The 8,947-nt window shown below is 47.5% G+C and overlaps 1 long non-coding RNA gene across 1 annotated transcript; it reads left to right on the top strand.

The window, feature by feature from the left end:
* The first annotated feature begins 2,008 nt into the window (after positions 1-2,008).
* LOC143809684 (uncharacterized) lies at positions 2,009-5,600 on the top strand. The gene is made up of 4 exons (XR_013222393.1): positions 2,009-2,033; positions 4,422-4,460; positions 5,379-5,431; positions 5,582-5,600. It is a non-coding gene; the product is annotated as an uncharacterized LOC143809684 (long non-coding RNA).
* Positions 5,601-8,947: the final 3,347 nt, after the last annotated feature.

Raw genomic sequence — 8,947 nt, 5'->3', positions numbered from 1 at the left:
ACGGCTTTGGCCCCTTCTTGGAGTATCTACCTGTTCAAGGACCTGGAAGCGGAGCTGAGAGATATTGTGGTTCTGTTTGGAAAAATGGTATGGGAGGGGCAGGTGTGTTTTGTTGCAGCGGATTGTAGATTTGTGTTGGGCCACCCTATCTCTAATTGGCTGTGTGGTTTCACCCACATATGCCAGCCCACAGGGGCATTTGATGACGTAAATAACATGTGTGGATTCGCAGGTGAAGAAACCTTTTATGGGAATGGCCTTGCCCGTCTGAGGGTGAGAAACTGAGGGCCCCCTCTGGACATTGCTGCACTGTAGGCAATTCAGGCACGGGAATGTGCCTTGTCTCTGGGTTTGTAAGAACGATTGTTTGGGGACCCTATTGCTAGAGCCAATGTCCGCTTTGACCAGTTTATCCCTAAGATTTCTAGCTCGTTTGTAGCAGGGCATAAAAGGTGCTCTGAATTCTGGAATACCCGGGTAGCTTTTTGTAAGGATACCCCAGTGTCTCCTGATGGTAGACTGTACCATATTGGAGAAGGGATGAAATGTAGAGACAAAAGGAATTCTCTTACGGTCATCTTTAGGTCTAACCACTGAGGTATTGCGTTTGGCCTCTGTGAGGATATGCTGCGGATACCCCCGGTTGGAGAATTTTTGTTCCATCTCACCCAGTCTCGTTTTTTTGATCTTGTCATCCGAGACGATCCTTTCAACCCTGTGGAATTGGGACTTGGGGATGGAATTTTTTATGGAAGGTGGATGGCAACTGGTGAAGTACAGGAGGCCGTTACGGTCCGTTGGCTTGGTGTATAAATCAATGGATAGGCGACCGTCCCTCTCCTTGTAAATGAGAGTATCTAGAAAGCTGATTTTGGATTTGTCATGTTGTAACGTGAAACCGAGTTCGGGCCAGATGCTGTTGATGTGTTGGTCAAAGGCTATTAATGACTCAAGGGGGCCGTCCCACACGCAGAAAATGTCATCAATATACCTGCGCCATACCCTACAGTGGGCGATGAACAGAGGGTGTTCATACACAAAGTCGTTTTCGAAAGCCGCCATGTACGCATTGGCGTACGGGGGCGCTACGTTCGCGCCCATTGCAGTACCCTGTAGCTGGGCATAAAAGGAATCTTGGAACAAGAAGTAATTATCCTTCAGGACTAAGTTTAACAGGTCCGCACAGAAGTGACGAATTTTGATATCAACTTTATTGTCTAGCAGGAGCCTATCAGTAGCGGCTAGGCCCTTATCATGGACGATGGATGTATAGAGACTATTTACATCCCATGTGATTAGGAGAGAAGAGGGAGATATAGGGCCCAAAGTTTTTATGACCTGGATGAATTCACCAGTGTCCAAAAGAAAAGACCGGGTGGTTTTAACGAGTGGAGTGAGAATTTTCTCTAATACTATGGACAGTGGTGAGAGCACTGAGTCAGTCAGGGAGACAATGGGCCGACCCGGAGGTTTAACTAGTCTTTTATGTATTTTGGGTAGGATGTACAGGATGGGAGTTATAGGGTCCTTTTTGATGAGAAAATCCCTCATCTTACTGTCTATGGTGCCAGTTTGCATGTGATAGTCAATGATTGGTGCGATTTTTTTTTGCCAGTTCATTGAGGGGGTTACGTGGTATAAGTTTATATACCGCGGTATCCCCCAGCTGTCTGTACACCTCCTCCAGGTAATCAGTTCTGTCCATTATTACCGTTGCTCCCCCCTTATCCGCCGGTTTGATGATGAGAGATTTGTCAGACGCCAATTGCTCCAACGACAGTCTTTCCGAAGATGAAAGGTTGGGCTGAAAATGGAACTTACCCTGTTCCAATTTTCGAGTTAGTAAGTGGATGTCCCTTTCAACAAGGGATACAAAAGTCTCCACTGGGGGATCCGACCGGGGTGACAGCAGACCCGGTACCTCAAGTTCTGCTTCTTTTTTAGGGAACAACCGAGGCCGCAGAAGAGGAAGACGAGGCGGGGCGGCCAGTGCCGCCGGGGAATCCAGAGACCAGATAACAACACGCTCACAGGTATGGACCTCCCCCTAGTAGTAAATATCTCATCAAAAAACCTGGACTCACACCAATTGGCTGTACTTCAGAAGGGGTTGTCCTTCTGCCCGGTATACAAGTTCAACTCATTTGAACTTAGTATGGACCTTCAAAGGTTCTACCGGAACCTCAGACTTCGGGTCCATTTTGCAGCGCAACCTCCGGTGTTAAACCCTGATAGGGGTGAAAAAACTCTCCTGGAACTTCAGAGCCTGGGTCTTCGGAACCATAGCTCTTACATGCCACCCCGGTCGGATCCCCCAGTGGAGACTTTTGTATCCCTTGTTGAAAGGGACATCCACTTACTAACTCGAAAATTGGAACAGGGTAAGTTCCATTTTCAGCCCAACCTTTCATCTTCGGAAAGACTGTCGTTGGAGTAATTGGCGTCTGACAAATCTCTCATCATCAAACCGGCGGATAAGGGGGGAGCAACGGTAATAATGGACAGAACTGATTACCTGGAGGAGGTGTACAGACAGCTGGGGGATACCGCGGTATATAAACTTATACCACGTAACCCCCTCAATGAACTGGCAAAAAAAATCGCACCAATCATTGACTATCACATGCAAACTGGCACCATAGACAGTAAGATGAGGGATTTTCTCATCAAAAAGGACCCTATAACTCCCATCCTGTACATCCTACCCAAAATACATAAAAGACTAGTTAAACCTCCGGGTCGGCCCATTGTCTCCCTGACTGACTCAGTGCTCTCACCACTGTCCATAGTATTAGAGAAAATTCTCACTCCACTCGTTAAAACCACCCGGTCTTTTCTTTTGGACACTGGTGAATTCATCCAGGTCATAAAAACTTTGGGCCCTATATCTCCCTCTTCTCTCCTAATCACATGGGATGTAAATAGTCTCTATACATCCATCGTCCATGATAAGGGCCTAGCCGCTACTGATAGGCTCCTGCTAGACAATAAAGTTGATATCAAAATTCGTCACTTCTGTGCGGACCTGTTAAACTTAGTCCTGAAGGATAATTACTTCTTGTTCCAAGATTCCTTTTATGCCCAGCTACAGGGTACTGCAATGGGCGCGAACGTAGCGCCCCCGTACGCCAATGCGTACATGGCGGCTTTCGAAAACGACTTTGTGTATGAACACCCTCTGTTCATCGCCCACTGTAGGGTATGGCGCAGGTATATTGATGACATTTTCTGCGTGTGGGACGGCCCCCTTGAGTCATTAATAGCCTTTGACCAACACATCAACAGCATCTGGCCCGAACTCGGTTTCACGTTACAACATGACAAATCCAAAATCAGCTTTCTAGATACTCTCATTTACAAGGAGAGGGACGGTCGCCTATCCATTGATTTATACACCAAGCCAACGGACCGTAACGGCCTCCTGTACTTCACCAGTTGCCATCCACCTTCCATAAAAAATTCCATCCCCAAGTCCCAATTCCACAGGGTTGAAAGGATCGTCTCGGATGACAAGATCAAAAAAACGAGACTGGGTGAGATGGAACAAAAATTCTCCAACCGGGGGTATCCGCAGCATATCCTCACAGAGGCCAAACGCAATACCTCAGTGGTTAGACCTAAAGATGACCGTAAGAGAATTCCTTTTGTCTCTACATTTCATCCCTTCTCCAATATGGTACAGTCTACCATCAGGAGACACTGGGGTATCCTTACAAAAAGCTACCCGGGTATTCCAGAATTCAGAGCACCTTTTATGCCCTGCTACAAACGAGCTAGAAATCTTAGGGATAAACTGGTCAAAGCGGACATTGGCTCTAGCAATAGGGTCCCCAAACAATCGTTCTTACAAACCCAGAGACAAGGCACATTCCCGTGCCTGAATTGCCTACAGTGCAGCAATGTCCAGAGGGGGCCCTCAGTTTCTCACCCTCAGACGGGCAAGGCCATTCCCATAAAAGGTTTCTTCACCTGCGAATCCACACATGTTATTTACGTCATCAAATGCCCCTGTGGGCTGGCATATGTGGGTGAAACCACACAGCCAATTAGAGATAGGGTGGCCCAACACAAATCTACAATCCGCTGCAACAAAACACACCTGCCCCTCCCATACCATTTTTCCAAACAGAACCACAATATCTCTCAGCTCCGCTTCCAGGTCCTTGAACAGGTAGATACTCCAAGAAGGGGCCAAAGCCGTGTCAGTTTACTCCTCAAAAGGGAGGCTTACTGGATTTATTCTCTGCAGAACTTAGAACCAAAGGGACTCAATAGAGACTACGACATCTCGGCATATTTGTAACATTGTACATGTATGTTGTTTGTTTTTAATATAGATTTACAGCACTTGTTTGTAAAATGTAACATTGTATTTATTGTAGGTGTCCCTAACCTGTGTTCTTATCTGTCTCTTTCAACAGAACCGTTAAATGCACCTCTCGCACGAAACACTGCACACGGTATAGTATGCACTGTATGCCTTTATATATAGGGTTAACTAGTTCTCTATACAATCAGGGTGACCCATGCCAGATGCCCTTAGGATATTCTATCCCTCACCAAGTAGTTATCCCTTGTCCTCCTCATCCTGCCTGTTCATTCCCACATGCTGCGATGCAGCCGCACATTTATTCATTCTGTCCCCTGGAGCTCTCCACGCTAGCGCCGGCTGCTCCCTGTGCTCATCCCCACTGTCAGCCCCATCGGCTCTTCTGCGCATGCGCCGGTTCCTCCGGTCACATGATCCGATGACGTCGGGCGTCAGGTGACTCTCCTCTGCGCGCTTTTATACCCGGAAGTGCTGCACTTCTCCTAGCAGCCCCGGGAGCGCCTCCTTGCACAGCAGCGCAGCGTCTTCTCCACCCCTGGCAGCGGTACCATCCAGGTAATACCACAACCGGTCCCAGCCCTCCGCGGGCTCTGCCTCCATTCCATTTTGACCTTGGCTCTGGTCCCACTAATTCCTTTGCCCATACCTTTTGTCTACAGCGCTCCTCACCCTGCGAGCACCTCGCTTCATCACAAGCGCCGTATACTGCCATCCATTATCCCAGGTATGGCTTCCAGGCCTAGGACAGCCGTCCTTGGTACCCCCACAGCTGTCTCATGAGGTCCTATGTATCATTTTACAGGCGCCTTGCGTTCCCGCTCCTTGGCTATACACGCAGTGTGTGACCTGCACACACTACCTGTGTTCTCCAGGTAAACCTCCCTGGACCATGTTTGGCCCTATACCATATAGCAGCAGTCTGGGTTCATAGATGGTCACCCCTCTAGTCTCTTTTGGCATGCATCCCACAGTACATCTTGTGCTCCTTCACTGTGCAGCTCTTTTTCGTCTTCAACACTCTGACGCGTATTCTCTCTCCTTTTTACAGGTAGCTCACTGTGCATATCCCCACACCCACTAGTGGAGGGTAGTCCACTTCCCGTATCCTTTATCTAGGACAGTGCGTTTAATGTTATAAGCGGACCCACCACAAGGCCACATCCCGATGTTTTCTCATGTTACCCGTTCTATGTTACCTGTTTATATTCTCTCTCCCATTTAGTATAACCTTAACACGTGTACACTTTCCAGCACTTTTTTTGAACAGGACTCACGACTCACGCAGGTTCAGGCCGGATCCATCCATCTCTGCTACCTGCGCTGCATGCCACTATTTATGTTTGTATGCAGACTGTCTTTTTCATTAGTATAGTATTGATTACATACTTTGTTATTTGTTTCGCATGTATTATTGTGCAACAGTATTATCTTTATTCAAAAGCATTTCTCTTGTCTCTTTTGTATATACACTGCAGCATTGACAACCGTATCTGATGAAGGTCTCAGTTGTCGAGACCGAAAACGTTTATATGTTGATCTGGATGCACTAAAATAAAAATCTACTTTTTGAATCTTTCAACAAATTTCTCCTGAGTGCCAAGAATTATTGTATTTGCTACCTACGGGTTGGATCCCCTACTTGAGCACCTCCCAAGAATCCCTGAGTGCCGTGGTCACTACTTCCCATAAGGCTTTTAACAGAACATTTCCGAATAAGGCTCGGCCAAGAGGATTGAGAGGATTCTCATAAAAGGGGAGGTACAGTTAGAATCTGTTTTGTTTTTGACCATCCGCCATCTTGTTGTGGTTTTCTGGCTGCTGATCTTTTTCCCCTGGTTCTGGGTTGTCTTAGGTCAGGTGATTCTATCACCCTTAATTACCCAGCACCTGCCTCTCAGTCCTTGCTGGACAACAGTGTTAATCCGCTAGAGTTCTGGCTAGGTGCTTTGATAGCTTTCTGTGTTTGATATTGTGCAGTTCTGGGACCCCCAGTTCTGCTATCCTTAGTTTCTGTTTTATGTTGGTTTCTGCAGCCTTCTCTGTATTTTCTATTAGGAGGTGACCTGTTTTATACCCAGTCCTTAGATCTTTTAGGGACCTCCTTCCCCCTATCTATAGGTCTTTGCTTGAGATTAACCTAGGATTGTCGGTGGGTCTATTCGCAAGGAATGTGTTGCCCACTCCATCGTAGGGTATCAGCCTAGTCTCAGTGCAAGGTCAGTTTTCCCTCTTCTATCCTAGTTCTGTGTTGCAGTTCCATAACAGTGGGATTCTGGTTAGTAGGGTGGTGATATCTGGTCCAGAGATGTAGATCTATGCGTCGTCGGCATAGAGATGATACTGAAAACCTTGGGACTCTATGAGCTGTCCAAACCCAAAGGTATAGATGGAGAAGAGCAGAGGTCCTAGGACTGAACCTTGTGAGACTCCAACATATAGGGGGTGAGGTGAGGAGGTGGTTTGCAAATGGGAGACACTGAATATCCGGTCTGTTAGGTACGATGAAATCCAAGATAGGTCCAAGTCAGTGATGCCAAGAGATGAGAGGGTCTGTAATAGAAGGGAATGGTCCACTGTGTCAAAGGCAGAGGACAGGTCTAGGAGGACAGAGTAGTGTCGCTTGGCTTTGGCAGTTAATAGGTCATTGGTTACTTTAGTTAGGGCAATTTCAGTGGAGTGATGTGGCCGGAAACCAGATCGAAAGCGGTCGAAGAGGGAGCAGGAAGAGAAGTGGAAGGACAGTTCTAGATGGATGTGTTGTTCCAGTAGTTTTGAGGCATAGGGGAGAAGTGATCTGGGGCGATAGATAGATGCAGAGGATGAGTCAAGAGAGGGCTTTTGAGGATAGGTGTGATTGAGGCATGTTTAAAGCTTGAGGGGAAAACACCAGTTGTTAGTGATAGGTTGGAGAGATGGGTTAGGGTTGGAATGAAGACTGTGGTGAGGTTTAGGATAAAGTGGGATGGAATTGGATCAAGTGCAAAGGTGGCAGGACGTGATCTTGAGAGTAGAGTGGAGAGTCGATCTTCTGTAATGTGGAGAAGTTGGTTTTGTAGGAGGAGGGCTGGGCAGTTAGGAGGAAGGGCTCTGTGGGTTGTCGACCAAAACTGTGTCTGATGTTATTAATCTTCTGCTTGAAAAATGAAGCAAAATCTTCCGCCGAGATGAGTAGAGGGGGAGGGGGTGCTGGGGGACGAAGCAGAGAATTGAAAGTGTTGAAGTGTTCAGAGTTATGAGACAGGGAGGATATGAGAGATGAGAAGTAGGTTTTGTTTTGCTGCAGCGAGTGTGGCCTGAAAAGTAGTGAGGGACTGTTTGAATGCAATGAAGTGCTCATTGCAGTGGGATCTTTTCCATCTCCGCTCAGCAACCCTGGTAGCCCGTCTCAGTTCTTTTTTCAGGCTGGTGTGCCAGGGCTGTCTGTTGATTTTGCGAGCTTTGGTATGTGTGAGATGGGCAACCAAATCCAGAGCTACAGCTATTGCAGTGTTATATAGAGAGCGGCAGCTGTATCTGCATTGTGTAGGGAACTTATGCCTGTAAGAGGCAGCCGGGATTCAGACAGGGAGTGTAGATTGAGGTGTTTAAGATTTCTGTGAGGGTGTGCAAGTTTGTGGGGTGGGATTGTAGACAAGGAGTGAAGAGGGAAGAGAATGTGAGTAGGTTGTGGTTAGAAAGTGGGAGAGGTGAGTTAGAGAGGTTAGATAGGGAGCAGAGGTGGGTGAAGATGAGGTCCAATATGTGGCCATCTTTGTGAGTGGCTGCAGAAGACCATTGACTGAAGGAGGAAGTGAGAGATAGAAGTTTAGTGGCAGCTGAGAAGGAAGTGTCTATGGGGATGTTGAAGTTGCCCTTGATTATAGTGGGGATGTCCGTGGAAAGGAAATGATGTAGCCAGGTGGTGAAGTTGTCAAAGAAGGTGGCAGCTGGCCCTGGGGGGCAGTAAATAACAGCTAGTTGGAGGTTGGAGGGGGAATAGATGCACACAGAGTGCACCTCAAAGGAAGGGATGGTAACAGAGGGTAGCAGTGGGATTGGGGTGAAGGAGCAGTTATCTGACAGGACAAAACCAACTCCTCCACCATGCTGTTTGCTGGGGCGGGGTGTGTGGGAAAGGTGGAATCCACCATATGAGAGTGCAGCAGGAGAGGCTGTGTCAGAGGGGGTAAGCCAGGTTTCGGTGATGGCGAGGAAGGAAAGTTTATGAGTATTGAAAAGATCATGGATGTAGGAAAGATTGTTGTAGACAGAGCGACCGTTCCATAGAGCTCCTGTTAGTGGGACAGGGGAGGCGGGGGATGGGCAAATGGGTATAAGGTTAGAGAGGTTCCAGAAAGTCGTGATAGTGCGTGGATGGGAGGTAGAAATGACTGTGGGAATGTGGTGAGGAGAACCAGGATTTGGAGCAATATCACCGGCAGTGAGAAGGAGCAGAGAAAGTGTTAGCAGGTCGGAGCAGGAGAGAGCAAGAGGAGACTGTCTGTGTTTGGAGACAGAGGATTGTATGTTGAGGAACAGTTCAGAGGAGGAGGTGAGATGGATGGGGAGGATTGAAGAAGAGATGACCAGTTCCTTGCTAGGTGTAGGGATTAGAGGCGTTAACAGAAAGTGGAATAT

The sequence above is a fragment of the Ranitomeya variabilis genome, chromosome 2, assembly GCF_051348905.1.
Source record: "Ranitomeya variabilis isolate aRanVar5 chromosome 2, aRanVar5.hap1, whole genome shotgun sequence".
NCBI classification, from domain to species: domain Eukaryota; kingdom Metazoa; phylum Chordata; class Amphibia; order Anura; family Dendrobatidae; genus Ranitomeya; species Ranitomeya variabilis.
Note: the sequence above shows the minus strand (reverse complement) of the source record. Positions and strands in the feature narration are given on the sequence as shown.